The sequence below is a fragment of the Chamaea fasciata genome, unplaced genomic scaffold (genome assembly GCF_029207755.1).
Source record: "Chamaea fasciata isolate MVZ Bird 193981 ecotype frontalis unplaced genomic scaffold, bChaFas1.0.hap1 SCAF_2, whole genome shotgun sequence".
Lineage (NCBI taxonomy): Eukaryota > Metazoa > Chordata > Aves > Passeriformes > Sylviidae > Chamaea > Chamaea fasciata.
Window position 1 is genome coordinate 10,731,595 of NW_027094087.1, and position 18,671 is coordinate 10,750,265.

General features: G+C 39.6%; 1 long non-coding RNA gene across 6 annotated transcripts; it reads right to left on the reverse strand.

Annotated features, from left to right (window-relative positions):
- Window positions 1–7,206: 7,206 nt before the first annotated feature.
- Window positions 7,207–18,261, reverse strand: LOC136305162 (uncharacterized). Of its 6 annotated transcripts, none has more exons than XR_010725104.1 (5): window positions 17,954–18,256; window positions 17,675–17,770; window positions 11,999–12,178; window positions 11,674–11,897; window positions 7,207–9,617 (listed from the first exon to the last, which is right to left on the reverse strand). It is a non-coding gene; the product is annotated as an uncharacterized lncRNA (long non-coding RNA). The 6 variants fall into 6 exon arrangements; XR_010725099.1 differs by having other exon boundaries at window positions 7,208–9,617; window positions 11,705–11,897; XR_010725114.1 differs by lacking the exon at window positions 7,207–9,617 and having other exon boundaries at window positions 9,652–11,897; window positions 17,954–18,071; window positions 18,226–18,261.
- Between the last annotated feature and the right edge of the window lie 410 nt (window positions 18,262–18,671).

Genomic DNA, 18,671 nt, shown 5'->3' on the forward strand with positions numbered 1-18,671 from the left:
GGCTGGTGACAAACCTTTGTGGGTGCATTTAGAGAGAATCCCATAAATGATGTCTGTAATGGTGCAGTATAACACAGGTGGCCCTGAAAAATTAGAAATGTAAGACTCCGAGTTGGAATCCGTGTTGGATTTTGCCAGGGTCTTCGCTGTGTGCTGCCTTCTCCCAGACAAGGCTGTGGGGTGGCCTGGACACACCAGGGTTCCTTCTGTGCAAATTGCAGTCTGGCAAATTAAAATGACAGAAGTGGCAATTTAAGTTAATACTCTGGGTTATGAACTCTGCTGGCAGAGGTACAGACAGGACGCCTGTTCTCCTGTGCTGACTTGTGATGGTGGCATTGGCCTCTGGGACAGGGACAGGGCAGGCAACTGGCAGTGATAGCCTCCTCAGCCATGCCTGCTCTATCTGATGGGAACCAGGAGTCCCAATCTGTTTTGCATCACTTGGTGAGATAAAGCAAAACTGTTAATAAAACAATTGCCCTTTTGCTGCATCTCTACAAAACATCCTTGAGTTGTGGAGGACCTTGAAGGGAAGTTCTGTTAAACCAAACAAGTGAAATTCAATTTGGGACAGCTAAGGAATCTGTTCTTGCATTTATAAGGTTTCAGAAGGTTTGTCAATGCACTTAGGCTGGTAAATTCTGTTCTTCCCCATATTCCATGCACCTCTGAACCAAAGCGCCACTGAAGGCTCTGTTGCTGAAATAAAGGCACAAGATAATTTTTGTCTTTACAGACTTACTATTTGAAATACTGCTGTGTTTATGCAGCATTTTAAAGCCCTGTTTTTCCCCTCATTTACCTTTGGCACTAGAGGACTGCAGTTCTATGCCTGAACAAATGAGTTTTCAACTGTTAGATGGGGCCTTTTTGCTCTTTGGAGTAGCGTTCAGTCCTTGGTGAAGCTATTTTGGTGAGGAGCTACTCTTCTTTTCCCATCTTTTGTTTTGCTGTTGTAACACAACCACAGTGATTTGGAGTAGAGGACCAATCCTGAATGGCCAACAGCTGAACTGAGGAGCCTGGCAACAATTCCCAGTGCATCCAGTTGCACACTCAGCTTAGATTTGGGAACCCACTCCCTAATTTCTCTGGAAAAGAAATCCAGTTTCAGGGGCTGCATGGGAGCTGCTCTGCCACACAGTCTGGACAGCTGGGGGATGGGAGTCCTGAATGGAAATCAGAGATCCCCCGTGACCTGGTGCTTTCCATCCCAAATCTCATTCTTCATTGTAAATCCCCCCAAATGGCCTGAACTTAATAGGCCTGAGCAATGCACTGCCGGTCTGTATTTTCCTACGCCTGCCTGCATAGGTTTAAATACTGAGTTTAAGCTGGAGGCATTCATGCTGTATAATAGGATTCCTAAAACCAAAAGAACCCAAGACATATTGCAAATTTCAGTTTTCCACCTAATCAGTGCACTTCTTTCAATTTTACAAACAAGCATATTTCAACTCCACTACTTTAAATGATCCCCCTGATATTATTCGTTTATCAGTCAACTCTGATAGGCCAAAATGCCTTAAATTATATATAGAGAATATTAAGAAAATTTAAATGCAAGTCCAAGTAGAACATATGTAATTTCTGTTTTAAATTAATAATAATATTACACATTTTCCCATTAAGCTACATTTGCAAAGTTAGCCTGAAGAAATAGTATGAAGTATCTCACCAGACCAATTCAGTGGTCAGTTGACAAAACAGACAAATGTAGTACTTCCCATATAACAGCATCCACAAAAGAAATTACTAAATTCTTTGCCACTATGAATCAACAACTTAGCTGAATGGAAACATTTCAGTCTACACCAGTGCCTTGATAACAATATGTAAAGTGAAGAGAAACCCCTAAATTATGTCAACAATCAGAATTAACAGTTGGGGTGGAAATGTGGGGTTGTATTTGCTTGCAGTTCTTTTCAAGTCACGAACTGAGAAATACTGTATGTGAGTTTGGAAAGAGGGACAGATGTCAGTGTGAGCTCTGAAACATGACTTTTCTGGTCTCGATTCAGTCTCTGTCCCTGGTCAAAAAAATCCAAGGAGTTGCTTTACGTTATATTCTCTTTAAATCAAGGAAACACGCCTTAGTTGCAAGCCTTTTTTTCTGAATCATTCCTCCCTCCTTGCCTGCAGATGTCTGAGAGGCAGCGGGGAATCCCCAAAGGCAGGAGCGTTCTTGGGAGTCTGCTTCTTTGACATTTAGGGTAGACAAACAGCTCTAAGGATCTGGGACAAAGAGATCCAAAAGCTGGGTCTGGGCATAATGCTGAAGACTTGCTTCACTATGGGTTATTCTGACTATTTTTATGTGTAGCATGGGAGTGAGAACTGGATTAGGAAGCCTAGGGGGTTGAATGGATTACAAAAAAAAGCATTAAGCTAATCATAGGAGTGATGTTCCTTAAGGGCAAGGATGAGCTAATGGCTGAATTTTTCTTTGTCCCTGTATTACAACCATGGAACAGTAAACCAGTCAAAACAGTAGCTATTTCAAAGCCAGGTCTGCTATATTATGCATTTCTATAAGTTTTATAAATATAGGTGTTGCCTAACATGGATTGCTTGAATGATCTTGAATGTACTCATCGAAAGGGAATTCAAGGTCAGCAGTCCCTGAAGGCTGTCAAACTATTTACAAGTTTGCTATTTATAAGGTCTAGTCTGGGAGTCCTAGAAGCAGTAAGTTCTTAGGCAAGCGGTTTAATTTCTGCATGACAGAAGAACTGCTGTTTCTGTATCAGTGCCTAGATGCCATTGCAGTTCTCTTAAATTACCTTAAAAATCTCTTCTACTCTGTTATCTAGATTTTAGTAGTGTCAGGCTCACACCTAACCATCCATATAACCTGAAAAACAAAGAAAGCAAGAAATATCAGTACAGCCACTGTTCTGTGCAAGTTTTCTAAGGGTTCAGGGATGGCAAGAGTTAATCATAAGGTTAATGATTAATATAGAATTATAATCGATTGACCTTGGGAGTACAGCATGTTATAAAATAGCAGGCTGGAGGATTCATTGCATTTCTACAGAACACTCTCTGAAGGAAAAAAAAAAAAATTTCTAAGGAAAGTGAAAAGTAGGGCATACTGGTTTCTGCAGACCAGAAAAAGCACATTGCTTGCTCTCATATTAGGCTTTGGAACACTCAAGTGAGGTGGAAAATGTAGAGAAAAATTTGTGACTGAACTGCAAACATCGCAGACTCAGAAGAACTGGTGTACAGAATTCAGATAAGCCTCTCATGAAGAGAGAGACTAGTTGTTCCTTCCTCAGCAGTGTTACCAAGAATATGTACATACTGTGCCTTTTGTTCTTTTTGGGTAAGTGGATGGTACATCCTAGAAGGGCATCACTCATTCTAGGAAGTGAATCTTTGGAAGTCATCTCTTCTGTCTGTAGCACCTGAATGAAAGCAGTGTTCAGTGCTCTTGTTCTAACACCATACATTGTCTAGAGCGCTCTCCCCAAATTTGTAAAACAAAAACAAAACCTTAAGCCCCACAATCCCTATCATACCTTCAAAATATGAAAACCCTTGAAGAGTCATCTGGACTTGCACATTACTTTATCTGTTTGAAGTTTCACAAAGGAATATTCTCCAAAGGCTCTGTGATTCTTTCAAGACAACAGTTTGCATCATGCAAAGGCAGCAGGGAGATGGTAAACAGAAAAGGGAATGCGATACAAATGCTGGCAAAAATCAGGGAAAGCAAGGTGGGAGCAATATCGCTCAAGCTGTCAGATCTGTGAGCAAGCCTCGTGAACCAGCTGAGTTATGGCAAACTCCTGCTATGAGGGAATTGCAGTAACTGAGCCTTGCACTCAAACATTTATAAGGGTGTCCTGGGATAAATAAAGGTGCAGCCTCTGTAAACTCTGCCACGAAAACAAACACCTTTGAACCAAACCAGTTACAAGGCTCTATAAAGAATGGGCATAGCTGATGTTAATTATAAGATTTGTGTCTTGGTTTTCTATCTGGAGAACAACAAGTCTGAGTCTTCTTGGCTAGCAAGGAGTTAAATGGACGGCCCTGGCCCGAGCTGCTGCAGAAGGCAGTGCTGGCTGGCTCTGCTGCAGTATCCCTGTTGGCATATGGAGTGCACTCAGTTCAGGGTCTCCATTGGAATATACAACAAAATAGTAAAACCTCTCTGATTCCTAGGCAAAGCCTCTGCCGTCTGGGGCCAGACCTTCTTAAAACTGTGGTTATATTTTGTCAAGTAGAAGACATTCAGCTTATTTTAAGATCATACCTCATGCACTCAGAGACTGCTGTGTGTCACATTGAGCTCTGTTTAGAAGCCTGGTCTGGATTATAGAGACATTTCGGAAATCACGCGCTTATCAAAAGTTTGAATCAGACTTGCTGTCTATAACCAAACTCAATAATCAGATTCTTGAACCATGTAAGGGGTTAGCAAAAGAGCAGGGGACATGCAGGGAGACAATGATTTAGCAGAATTTCACTCGGCATTCAAGCATGCTAGTATGTCTGAAAATAAGGGATACATTATTAATTAGTTAATGTTTGCAAAGTATCTTGACTCTGGAAAGTGCCAAGTGTTCTTCTTCATTAATTTTCAGTAAATATATGACTAAGCAGTATATGTAATAAGGACACAAAATGTGGTAAGTAGACAAAAGACCTGAAAACACACAAAACATTTTTAAAAGAGAGATGCCATCAACTGGGGGGGGGAAAAGTGTTCAGACCAGTGGAGTAAATATTGTGATGATGCATCTACCAGTTATTTATTAACTCAGCACTAATGTAGGGGTATGCCTGACAGCAGTGACAAGCAGTTGAGACAGCCAACGTCCTACAAGACCTGTCAAGCTGACCTCTATCACCTTTTCTCCTCCAGTGCTAAATTTGGCACAGCCCATACTCAGCAGACCTTCTCTTACCTTTCTGGGGCTGCCTAACGCCTGCTTTAGGAGCTGTGTGTGCTTCTGTAGCTTTAATAATATCTGGAAAACCACTTCTCGGCGGCGGTCACAACCCCTGCGTGGTTGCGGGGAGGTGCGCTCACACCAGGGCCCGGCAGCACAAGCTGCTGCACGCTCTTCCCCTCCCTGGTCATTCTCACATCCCCATCTGTTCCTTTCCAGTCTCTCAAGTGGGAAATAAACTGAGTTAGAGTCAAACTGTCAAACTCATAATATTCGAGTGGGTTGAATGTCACACCGGCAGAATTCATGCAATTCATATTTCATTCAGCGCAATAAATATGTAGTCTTGCACAGATCTTAGAAATCAATTATGTTTTATTTCAGGAAGGTTTGAGGAAACAGTAGGGGCACTTCAACAACATGATTTCTTGCCTCCTTTTCCAATGAAGTAACTTTTTAGTGTTGTGATCGCAAGGTCTCGATTCCTGAAAACAAGCTCGTAAGTGCGTGCCTCGGCCATCTGCTGCTGCCCTTAAGTCAAAGTCATGGTCCTCAGTTTACAACATCATACTTGGAAGTTTATGACGTTACAAATACAGGATTGACACTTTTGTTGACAGCTAGCCAATAGGATCAAATGAATTAAGCAACAAGCCATGTCCTTGAAAACTTTGGCTGTAAAGACGAAGACCAAGTGGGAGCCCTTGTCGCTGGAAGGACCCAGCAGTGCCCTCACAGGTGGTTAGCGTATCAGAAACTTGTCATGAGTGCTCTAAAAATAAGTAGGAATGATCTTGTAGCTTTCTGACATACTTTTATTATTCTTTTCAAACATATTTTCTCTTTCCTTGTCAGCTGTTCTGCACATTCAATTAAATACATGCATGATAGCTTTGACCTAGGCTAAGGGGCCGAACGATAAATCAGCTTCTAAGGCCAGACACATGGCTGGTGTAAGTGGACTTTACATTTATGCAATCAAAGGAGGTAAGCCAAATTTCTCCCAGCTATGGCCACCACAATATACTTCTCATGAAGCAGGATTCTCTGTGGCTGCAACTTTTATCGTACGTGGAATATTCCAATTGGTGGCAAAAGACCTATTGATCCCACCGTGCAGAGCATAACCTGTGTCTGTCAGTGTGGCAGGTATTTAAAAAGAGTAGTTTGAAGCCCTTCAAAAATCTACAGAAAGTCCCTCAGCTGCAAGAAATCAGCAAAATATTGCTGATTTTTTACTATTTTAGAGTCTAGATAGGCATCAGGTACCAAATGGTTTTACTCTGTCCAAGAGAAATCAAGTTCCTGCAGATGCCCCCACTGACGTTTTGAAAGTATATAATATTTCACTGTGTTTTAGAGAACCAGCAGATAATTTGAAAAAACATAACATGCAGTAACTCAGAGGGCATTTTAGTGGTACCAGGAATCTCCCTGGACAGCATCACCTACAGAACAGGTGACACAGTCCAGCAGTGAGTGCAAATTCAACATCAGCTGGGCATGGAGACCAACCTTGGGAACAGACCTTGGAAGGTTATGGTCTTGGAAGTTAGAAATTTATATGTGGGATTTTAAGCAAGGATGCTGCATCATTCATCGTTTGAAACTGTTTTGAAGTCACTGTCAACATGTTTCCCCTTACAGAGCTATTTCTATTAACAAGAAACATTATCCTATTTTGACCTACAGGTCAAAACAAAAGAATTGTGAGACAGGAAACAATTTTATTTGTTATTCTAGAATGAATTACTCCACTCTATTATTATTATTTTGAGGGACACAATTATGAGTTTTCTAGGAGAAAAAAAAATTCTGAATATATTTAATTGCCCAAACAACTGCAGAGAAAAAGAAAACAACAGTCTTTAGTTATGATCCCTACTTTAAAAGATAGAAAATCTGCTTTGCTTTTGGGAAGAGCTTTAATAGATTTTTTGGGGGGTTGACTTAGAAATAACATTTTATTTTGATTAAAAAATATTTATTCAAACAAAAACTTAATGAGTCAAATGCCTGTAGCTATTTCTAGGAGAAGCAGGTTTGCTTTTATGGAAAAAATGCAAGCTGGTGCTAAATGGTAGGTAGCTGGTCCTATGCCATTTTGAAATTTTATTTGATAGTTTGAATGTAAAGTCAAGTGACAATGCTAGAGATAGGGACTGGAGGAGGGCAACATATTAGTTTTCAGTTAAATTTGGCTCCAGTAAAATTTAGTTGTGATTCATTTATGGACAAAGGAAAAAAAAAAGGTCCAGTTGCAGGACCATAACAGAGATTTTTCTTCTCTGGCTGTTGTTAATGGGCAGGCACTGTGCTGGTCTAATCAGCAGAGAATTATTGCTGTTTTCTGTCTGTTCTGGAGTGTCAGGAAGGGGTCTGTATGTGGAAGGATGTTTTTTAAACAGAATGGGTAATATTTTGAAAAGTGAAATGGGAACCTGTCCCTCCTTGAAAAATGTCCTAAGTTCTTTGTTCCTTGAAATTAAATTCCAATTTACTTCTGAAATTAAGGCTGTGACTTCCTACATGACTGGGGGGCTTTTAAATCTTTGACCTAACAAGTCCTGCTCCACCCCCATGATCCTCCAAAGCTGAACTCACACAACAAACACCAGCTTTAAGATTTTTTTTTAAATGATTCCATTTGAATGATGTATTTAGCAACCAATAGGCATTGCTGCCAAGCCCCCAGTGTCTCAGGCAATGTCACTGTCTCCATGATCTGCATGTGTGGCAGATGTGTTGAATGCATCAACATTTACAATGTGAGTCTCCTGTGGCCATGGGAGGTGCAGTGTGGGATGGGCTGTCCTCAGAGCCAGGGCTGACTTTATTCCATCTGCACAATGTCTAACTCACAGGGGGTCCTGAGCTGTGACTGGGCTCCAAAATGCTGCACAACAGTACAGCATTAAAATAACATTAGTGTTTCATGCCCATGCTACAAAGAAGCATCTATTGCAAGCCTTAGAAAGAAAGAAAAATACTAGGAAGGAGGTAAGGGAAATGGCAGAAGGCTCCTTTTTCTACATCACAAGCCACCCAGAGAATATGTCTGCGTGCTTCACTTGGTTATTTATTTTGCATTATGATATCTGACATATCAGAAAACATGAAAGACATTTGCTAGCCTAGGACAAAAAGTAAAATGGCACTTGAAAATGATTCTTTGTGAAGGTTTATTTTTGTTTTGTTGCACACAAGACTAGTCAAGCAGACAGGTTTATTTTAACTCTCTAACAAAATTTAGTGACTGGAGACAAACAATTGTCTGCTATTATCATTCCTACCGCCAAAATTCATTAGGTTCAGTAGCATCAACTAAATCGTGTGCTAGAAGGGAGCACACAGCTACCTGCACTATTGCTGGAGATGTGACCCCTGGAGCCAGTGTAGTGCCCACACAGATCCAGGAGACTCCCTGGCCTATTAAAAAGTAAGATATCTCAAACCATAACCTCCCTGCAATTCATTGTAAGCAGGCCCTCTCTGCAGCTGCATGTTTCTCTCTGCAAAAGACCTTGTTGTCTGTCATGAACCTTGTATCCAGCTTAGCTTTTTAAGGTCTGTACTTCATCAAAAAGTAATTGCATTCTCCAGCATGCTGGTATTTGGTTGCCAGCCTGAGAGAGGCAGGAGGCTGATGGGTCTGGGTATATAGAGTTAAAAGGTGCCCTTTTAACGTGAGTTAAACTGACTTTTACTTCTTCTGAGATCCCAGCTGTGGAGAAAGGAAGCCAGCTGGAAAAGTCAGCCTGGCCCCAGCAAAATAACCTGCTTTAGAAATGTAGGCCCAGATCCACGGGATGTGTCTGATTCATGAAATGAATTTAAGTAAAAGAAAATTGTTTAATGACTTTGCTGCCTTTTGTTCTCCAAAGTAGTCAGGCTCTTGTTTGGCTAATGACAACTGAAAAATGCAGATAGCTCTGAATGGTATTGATTCCTTGTGTGGCTGGAGTTATTTCCAGATATTCAGTTTGCCATCATCTTTGCATCAGAGACATGTGAAGCAACAGCAGCATAATTTGGATCTCAGTATATTAAAAAACATAGAGCGTAGGGGTGTATTCATGTTTGTGGTGTCTGCAACACCTGGGAAGCTGGTGGATTGCTGAGCTGGAATCTATTGGACTGAACTATTCTGAAATCCGTGGAACATTTTTTTAATCTGTGTAAAGTGAATATATAAAAGTAATCACTTAAAAGGAGCTCTGTTTGTAGAGTGGCTAAAGAAGATAAAGGACAAAGGTAATCTGGCATTAGAGTTTAGTGCTTCTGGAGACGAGATTAAGAGCTGGGTGATGTCAGCTCCTGCAAGCCCAGAGAGGAATCAAGAAGGTGTGTCCAGAGGGTGATGATTCAGACTCCTGAAGAATAGAGCCAAGATGGGGATGCACCATCTGCCCACAGAGATGTTCTGGAAATGGTTGGCTTGCCAGTAAGAGTGACAATAATGCCTGCTGGAGCAAGCAACCAGCTGACATCACAGGTCATGGTGTGATGCTGGGGGACTCACTGGAGACACTCATCAGGCTGTGCCTGTACAGGGAAGTGTCTGACACCCACCCCTATGCAGGATAACCTCCTGCTGGCATCCAAGCATGGGGGTCAAATGGGAACACAGAAAGGGAGGCAGCAACTGGGGCAAACAGGGAGATGGAACATGCTGAAGCCACCCATGGGTTAGTCTCTGAAGCTGGGAACCTGAAATGCAATAAAAGTGAAGAAATCAAAGGTCAGCTTGTATATCAGGAGATGTTGGCCAAACAACTTGTTTTCCCTAACAAGGCTAAATAATATCGTCAATAACAATATCATGGCAGGGGTGGATTGTTTCCTTCAAGAAGCCTGCAGTTTTCATTATTTATATACACACATACATGTAAATGTAAATATTTGTGTTTGAGTGCACATGGATCAAAGAGACATTAAAATAATCAATCAATCGAACAATCAACAAAAAAATTAAAAAGGGCTTTCAGATTGTCTCCAGTAGTCTTACAGAACCAAAGAATGTACAGGACACCAGGTTTTGTGAACAGCCCCTAGGAGTACATCTACACTGTGTGACTGATGCTTCATGGTTAGGGCCAAGACGTTTTTTAAAAAACACTGCAAAATTAATACGGCATCTCCATCACTCTATAGATTACAACAAATACTCTGTGTTTGCCAGCAGCTGAGGCTGTGGAACAGCTATTAGCAGATGCTGACTGTTTGATGATGACCACTGTAAGTGGATGCTTATTTAAGGGATGTTTTCAGGAAACGGCCTGCTCTTAGGAATAGTCTATAAGTGAAAATGCACTTTACAAGTTTTTTACATCTTGCTGGCTTGCCTTTTGCCATTTTACAGCAAAGGAAATGTTAATGTGTAATAGAATTAGCATTTAGGAGAAGACTAGAACACTGTACTTTGTAATATAGCCCAGTATTATTATTCAAGACAGGTTTCCTCACAGAGCAATTTAAGCCCCCCAAAATTACCCATCATTACACAGACAGTCCATTTAACATTCAGAAGCTAATCACACAACAACCTACCCTTTCAGAGGAGATACAAAACCTCACTTGGGTTTTAAGTTCTGATTACAAGATGAGGTTCCAATTGAGAATTTCAGCTGTAAACCAAATGACCTTCAATGACCGTAGACTGGAAAACCTGGTGACTAATCTAAATAGATTCCAGGCAGAGGAAAAAAAACACCACCCAGCTCTTGTTTCTAGTCCTCTGCATTATTAGGGGAATGACAAAGACAAGCAGAATGTGAAAAAAGTCATGACTCCAGTGACCTTCATGTCTTTGTCCCAGAAAGGTCAGGAGTAATCAGCAAAACTTTAACTAGAGTTCAAATTCAGCTTTGCTGTCCTTAGAGGCTGGTAAAATTAAATATTCTGTTCTGGTGCACTGTAAACTGCCACAGTAATTGGTGATGTTTCCCAGCATTGGCCATGAAGATGTATTGGCATGAGCTGAAATTCAGAGACAGTATTTCACATGGTATATGGCAGGTATAACCAAATCCTGATTTCAGCTTGTAATCCTGGAAATCACAATCACATTCCTTAAAATTAGATCATTCCAGGATACAAGCACATACCAGAATGTCTAGGACACGACTTTACAGTTTGTCATGCTTGTCATCCAAGGCAAAACACCTATTGTCAATATCTGGAAAAAAATCCCATGACACTGAAAGGCATCAGGCATGTCAAAGTCTGCAAGAGTAAACCATGTGAAAATAGAAAATACAGTGAGTAATCTAGAATAGAGCTCGTAGGGACTTTCTGACCCTGGCCGGGAATGCTTTGTCCCTTTCCTCCTTTTGCATGTCACAAGACTTATTTATTTATTGAATATCCATCCTGATTAGAGCTGTAGGAGTGACCATGTTGGATCAGACCACAGGAGACCACGATTTCCAACATTTAGAGAACGTGTAAGGAACTAAGGAAGGAATACGCTTATATTCTTGGGAAAATTATCCTTCTTGCTCTTGATGATAAGGAATTGCCTTATGCCTTGCTATGTAGGAAGGTATAACCTCCCCAGCAGGATTTTTAGAAGCCATGGGTTTATACCTTGGGAGTTTCCTCCTTATTAATGTCCACATTAATATGTTGTCAGCTTTTGAATCCTGCTGAACATCTGATGCAAATTATGGCCTCAGGAAACAATGCAACAGACTAATTTTGAGTGCAGTGAACACATGCATATTTCTCAACATATTTTTATTTTGTTTATCATTTGTGTAGTTACCCATTCTGATTCAAAGGTTTCTATGCAGCACCTTGTGCTTTGCATGCTTCTCTTCAGTCAGTCTTCACAGTAAGGATCCAAGTGCCTGGCAATTCTTCACTTCCCATTTGTGACCTCCTCACTAAGGGCTTTTGGGGGGTTGGAAGCCAGCACATGTAAGTTTTAAAGTCTGTAATTGATTTTTATACACCACTGTGTACTGGTGTCAACAGGCTTCTTGAATCCTGCAGGAAACATTAAAAATGAAAAGCAAGTTGCAAAATTAAGTAAAAGATCCATTAAAAGCTCTATTCTCCTCCAGCAACTTAAAAATCATGGCACTTACCTTGAACTTTAAAAGCCTCCTTCCTCCTTAAGCATTCAGATACTGAGTTGCATTTCCTGTGTCTTGAAACGTAAAGAGAGTGGACATCTTGTGCTGCACAGCTTCAGTAAAATTGCAGCTGTCAATGCAAGACACCTGTGACGTCCAGTTTTAGAGCTGTTGAAATGGTGACCAGCATTTCTGAAAAATGTGAATTTTGGGAAGAGATTTGAGAGATTCTGGTCCAGGATTCAAAATTAGTATGTGCATACTCTGCTTTTAGCCCTGCAGACTTCAGTGAGTGTGCATGAAGTAAAATGTCATTTGTCATGAATAAAGGTGACAAAGCCAATCTTTTGGGCATGCTCTGCTGATGTTAGTGTCCACACATTCTGCTGACACATTTGGTAATTCCCCAGAAAAATGTTTTGCTTGTTGGACAATGGGAAAAGTGTTTCAGCTTTTCCTTGCATGTATCTCTCTTGAAGGAGACAGGGTGAGAACATCTGAAATACAGCAGGGTAAAAGTGTGAGTAGCCATCAAGGGACAGGGACAAAATACCTCCCTCTATCCTTCCAGTTTTCACTCTGCCTTTGTTCTCCGTTGGTGATGTAGGCAATTTTGGATCAGAGTATATATACATATATGTATATACATATACACACATACATTCTCTCTCTCTCTATATATATATAAATATATATAATATATTATATTTATATTGGCCTTCTTGGTTCAGAGGTAGCCACCGTGATATAAATACAACACTGCTCAACACATTTTCCAAAATTATTTTAGGAAAGCGATTGGGTATTAACTAATATATCCTGTTATATAAAGATAATAAGCTCTGTGCAATGTCACTGCAGTTATAAATATCAATATAGTATGAACCATAAAAAAAAGATGCTGTTTCATTAACATTTCTTACAATGCCACATGTAAATAAATCACAAGAGCTGTAATAAGGGAAAAAATAGATTATTACTTAAAATGAGCATTTCCTCTAAAATTCCAGAGTGAAGTTGTTAAGATCTTACTAAGGAGAGACAGATAAATGTTCCTAGAAATGAGATTACAAACTTTATCTGTCCTCTTTAGCTTCCTCAATTTAGGAAGAAACTTAATATTGTTTTTCATCTACAATTGCATACAGTCTTTGCCCAATGCATTATCCTATGCTGAAAGTATGTTTACAATGAAGTTCAAATATTCACAGAGAGATAAAAGATGCTCATACCTTAATGGTGTATTATTAAGGAATATTTTAATTCCCAGGAAACTAGACATGCACTTCTTGCAGTTAAGAGCTATCAATGCTAAATAATTTTGTAGTCATTGAAGATCGCATTCTAGTACTGTCTAAGAAAAAATAATGTAGTCTCACCAGATGTAAATATTTAGCAAAAATCAAGATTTAATTTCATTACATAATGAAATGATTTTAAACCCACTTTAGGACAGGAACTTCAGTACTGGATAATGGCTAGATCCTAGAGTTTTATCCTTCTCTTATCTCCAGACACTGCAGAAACTAGAAACCATTACAACAGGACAAAGATTACCATTACAGAGTTATTAGAAGGGGCAGGAATATCAGGAACCTGCTGGTGCTCTGTTTTTAAAAACAAATGACCCATTATTTCACAAAAAGAACCCCATTACTGGAGTAACAAACTTAGTTTACGCAAATGTCCCTATCAACATTACTCAAGCCCAAACTTGATTTAATTTAGAAAAGGAATGAATAAAGCTTAGGGCAATGGCAACCTATTTGGTCATGCAGACCTTAATAATATACTTTTAAAAGTGTGCTGAGAGAATGACATAAACATCAAAAGAGAAACCAAGAGAATGAACTGCAGAATAAAGGAGGATCTCTATCTGAAATTGTACCAGAGAAGGCAGAAGGAGAAACACAGGCAGAAGGAGCATGTGCCTGTGAGAGAGAATAATCACATTAATGTCTGTTTCCCTAAATAGTTTCAGTTTGTTTCTTTATTCTATTTTTACTGAATCTGATTTCTATTCAGGTTCAATTAATAATAATGAGCCTAAAATTAATTTGCATTATCATTTACAATGGATGCTTTGATCATGTATGTAGTTGGAACTAAAATGCATACATTACCATATTATGCAAATTGCATTTTCATCATCAGTTACATCTGTATATCATTTCTTCATGCCACAGTCCTGTGTATTGTTTCTTTGTGTACAGCCCTGTAGAGGAAAAATCTTGGGAGATACTACCAGGGGAAATAGTGCTGCAGGTATGCCTTCCACTTATGTTTTCTCTCTAGTCACCCAGTTCTAGCATCAGACAGGGGAGAACTTTAACACAAACAGCTTGTTTGTGTTCTTTATGAAATTACTCTCCTGCATTGAGCCCACACAGGCAACCAAGCACGTACAAAAAGCCCAAGTACTACCTTTTTTTCAGTTCTTAACACAAGTGTCTCTCAAGCAGAACTTGTAACTGCTTGCAGCATAAATCTGATGAGAATCTGACCTAAAAAAGAAAGCCAGCCAGTACCACAATGTACAGAAAGATCTGATTTTTAGGTCAAACTCATGCATTCATGACACTGAACATGCTGGGAGAAATGTTGCACATCAATGGTTAATGGAGCCACTCAACTCTCCCTCAGCTGACTACTTTCTGCCACTGGCCAAATTTTGTATTGCACTGAGCAGGCCCAAAACTATTAGTAGTTTACATTTTTATACTGCCTTTCATCTTGTGAAATACTCCCTTGCTTTACAAGTTGATACAGAAACCATATAATGATTGTTTAATCTATTACAGTGCTGAAACTTTGCGGTGAAACACAGGAAGGATTTAGCAGTCTAGATTAAGCGAACTCTTTTGGAGAGGAAATGAATACTATAGTGTCCACTTGAAACAAAGATGGGAGAATGTAATCTTTAAGCTTGGCATCTGGCCAGGCCATCACTGTTAACACACTTTACAGATATAATTATTCCAGTGGGATCTTTAATGAGCAAGGTGGTCAGAACTTTGCTTTAACGTGTCACCCAAAAATGCACTTGGGTCACACCTTGGATCTTCTCATCACACTTACTCATGGGCTGACAAACGGATGAGATCCTATTCATTCATTTCTTTCTCTTTTAGTTAGAGCCCTGGGTAACTCTCAAAAATGAACCAAACACCCAAACACTGTCAAAAGAAAATGTTACACTGCTTCCAATTTCATGAAAATTTTGCTTGAAAACCTGTCCCTCTAGCCAAGCTGAGGATCATATAAGTTTAGATTCTTCCTCCCACAGATAAATTACTTCAGAGAGGCCCTACAGGCTTGATCCTGCCTTTCAAAGAGATGATGGTGAAATTCCTACCATGAGGTCACTAGGCCCCCAAAGATGATTCATTTGGCCATTTCACTGTGCTTAGTCTGTTTGACAGGAGATAAGAGCAGTGCCCGAGGAAAGTGAAGAGGATGAGTGGGACTGCCCTTTTTTCTTGCCAGCAAGCTGTTTGGTTGTATCATCCTGTCTTTTGAAACCTCTTTGCTAAGATCTGGGTCTATTTGCACTGCTACTTTCCTTCCCAGGATACACTGGGACACGATGCATGCACGATCTTTCATGGGAAGGAATTTACCTTGGTGTTACCTGGTGAATGACAAACATTGAGTATTGTCAGAATGAGCTATTCCTGTGAGTCCTCAGCAAAGTGTTAATCTGATTAAATTCCTAAAAATTGATAGGCATTAACAGAAGAGCATATTAGTATTGTCAACAAAATTCAGTTCTTAGTCACTCAAATGCAAACGTCAGATATTTGTTGCTCAGTATACAATTAAAAGTGATCTGATCACCCTCCAAGCAGAGAACTGACAAAAACATGGGGTGAGGAAATGTTTTTGGTTTATCTTCTTCATACAGAAAGATGCTGATAAGAGGGAAGAATCATTTTAGTTCTGCATAGATAAAAAGATCGCTCTTGGCAGAATAGATTAATGTACCTGTCCGTACAAGCATAGAGGGAGAATGAAGAAGGGAAATAGATTAGTATTCTGCTGCACATGGGACAATCAATTATGATCTTTGGATTGGCAACTGGACTAATAATAATCACTGTAATAAACCAGGGCCTTCATATCTTTGATATGCAGTGCTAGCTAAAAGATAGCTGCTTCTTTGCAATAATGAGCTGGATTCTTCATCACTCATCACCTTTTGTAATTATTGTGGTGAGTTCAAAAGAAATCCATTGTGCTACCAATCAGATTTTCTTTTGCTTTCATGTTGTGATTTTCTTGCACAGGCGTAATGACTACTCACAGAGTAGACAACGGAGAACCAGGTTTAATATATTTATTTTCATGTTAGGATAAGGAAAATGTAAGAGATCTAATGGATGAGTGCAATAGCTAGGACAAGATCTGTTATTTAAAGTTTAGGTACTTAAATATTGCCAGAGCAAACCCTGTGGTTAAACAACTCCAAGAAAGAAAGAAAAAAGGATTAAAAAAATCAACTTAATACCAAGTAATACTTTTTCTTCTTTCATAATGATTTATTAGCAGTTGTGTTAGTAAAAGCATGCACAGCTATACAAATAATATTAAGAGAAGTAAACTGCAACAAACTTACTAATTTGAAACTCAAAACATCTGATCAAGAAACATCTTGAATCTGAGAAGACTTTTTTATTGGCCAATTTGGTTTCAGTTGAATTTCTTTCTAAAGTACTGTGACTCTTCATAGCTGAAGTGAGGATAATCAAGGTAAATTATGAAAATAACCTAGCTATGTGGTAAAGGTCAACAGAAAGTCTTGTTAAGGTCTGTTTTTTATGAAGATATCCTGTCTGTATTGTCAAAATGGATTAACATTATAACACAACAGAGCCTGTCAATTGAAAGAAAAGGAGATATTAGCACAAAGATACTTGTGACAATTAATATTAGGTTTTTGTTTAGACTGTGAAAGCAAGAAAATATCACAACCTCATTAGCTCATCTCTTCATTTACGTTTTTCAAGCACAGGTTACAAGAAGGTGCAGAGATGTTTACTTTTTTTAACCTATTGATAGATTGTGGACAGGAATTTTGGTCTTTAGAATAGAAATTGTTAGATTTGTAACTCTATTTCTTTAAGGGGAATTTTCCTGCCTAATTCTTACCTCATGCACTACACTGAGGATTTAGTGTGGCTTTTATCCACTAGCGCTGAACCGGGAATGGAGGGTAAGGGAGTTGCCCACATGTTGCTGTAACCATCTGTTTTCCAGGGTTACTGACTATGTAAATTAAAGTTACTCTGTGAACATGAATAGTCTTGGGCTCACTTACTTGTCTTCCAGCCCAAAACTACAAGAGGAATTTCCTTGCAGGGAAGTAGCAACCAAGGTTTGGTTATTTCCCACAATGTTGTATATGCTGAGCATGCCAATATGTGAAAAATATCTTAACTAGAGCTGAACATTTCCAGGGAGTTTCACTGTTATTGTGTCAGTGGCAGTAAAGACAGGGCAGAGGCCTCAGTCCTAAAAATCCATCTAAATGTTCTTGCATGGTCAAGTCCTGCTGGTAATTATGCCAACAGTTACCAATGGCATTCTAAAGAAACTTCATCCAGAAATAAAAAAAACAACTCTTGCAATTCAAAACATCACAGGCCTTGAATTGAACAAAACAGAAGCTGGGAAAGAATGCTTACTCACCCTATGGCTGTGCTCTGAAGGACTTTGGCGTCCTCATATCTGTGAGGGCTTTTACCTTCAATGATGATTTGAATCCCTGGAAAGATGTACCTGTGACTGAAGTGATCCAAGACATAAATCTGACAGACAAAATATGGCATGCAGTATAACCCTCAATACCCTCTACATAAATTAGAAACTGTGTGAGCCTATTGAGTTTAAAGCACTTCTTACACATTTTCAGCTCATGCTACTTATAAACCACAGCAAATACCAAGTATGGAAGTTTTCAGTACTCACCAGCTGCTTCTCCCTGAGTGGCCACCTGAAATCATAACAGCATCAAAAGCATCCTAAATGTATCACCACACTATGCCAGAAGGCTAACCAAAAAACCAGCTTTTCATCATGCCTCCATCTGGGAAGAAGACAGTGCAAACTGTGAGGACGATGCCCAAGTTAGTGAGAAGTCTGATGAGTGTGTTAAGCAGGGCTTAATGTTAGCAAGAACAGCCACTACACAAAACGCAGCCCCACTTTTCTGGACATTTAACCAAAAAACCTGCACCAACATATTGGCATCTGATCTGCAAGAGCTAACACTTCTGTAATTTTCCAGTGACATAAAACCAGTTAGTACCAGCTGAAATACATTAGCAGTTTCAGTAATTAGTAGGCATAGCCATTTCTTGTCAGTTCTACGGGCCATATCCTCAGCTGGCGTAAATCAATGACACTCTGGGCACTGGAACTGTATTACTTTACTCACCTTGAAATAGTTATGCATACTAATTACTGCCTTACCCATTACTGCTCTTGTCAATTCAGACACCTGATTTACACCAGGTGAGTTTGTTCCATATATTTAGAAGTTTCTGCACATTCCTTCAAGAATCTGTAGTGTCAAATGAACTTTCCAAATATGCCAGGCACATGCTTTCCATTATCTATCAAATCAGTGCTCAGTGAAGTGACACCGTTGCACATAAATCATGACTGCAATTATTAAATCAAGATG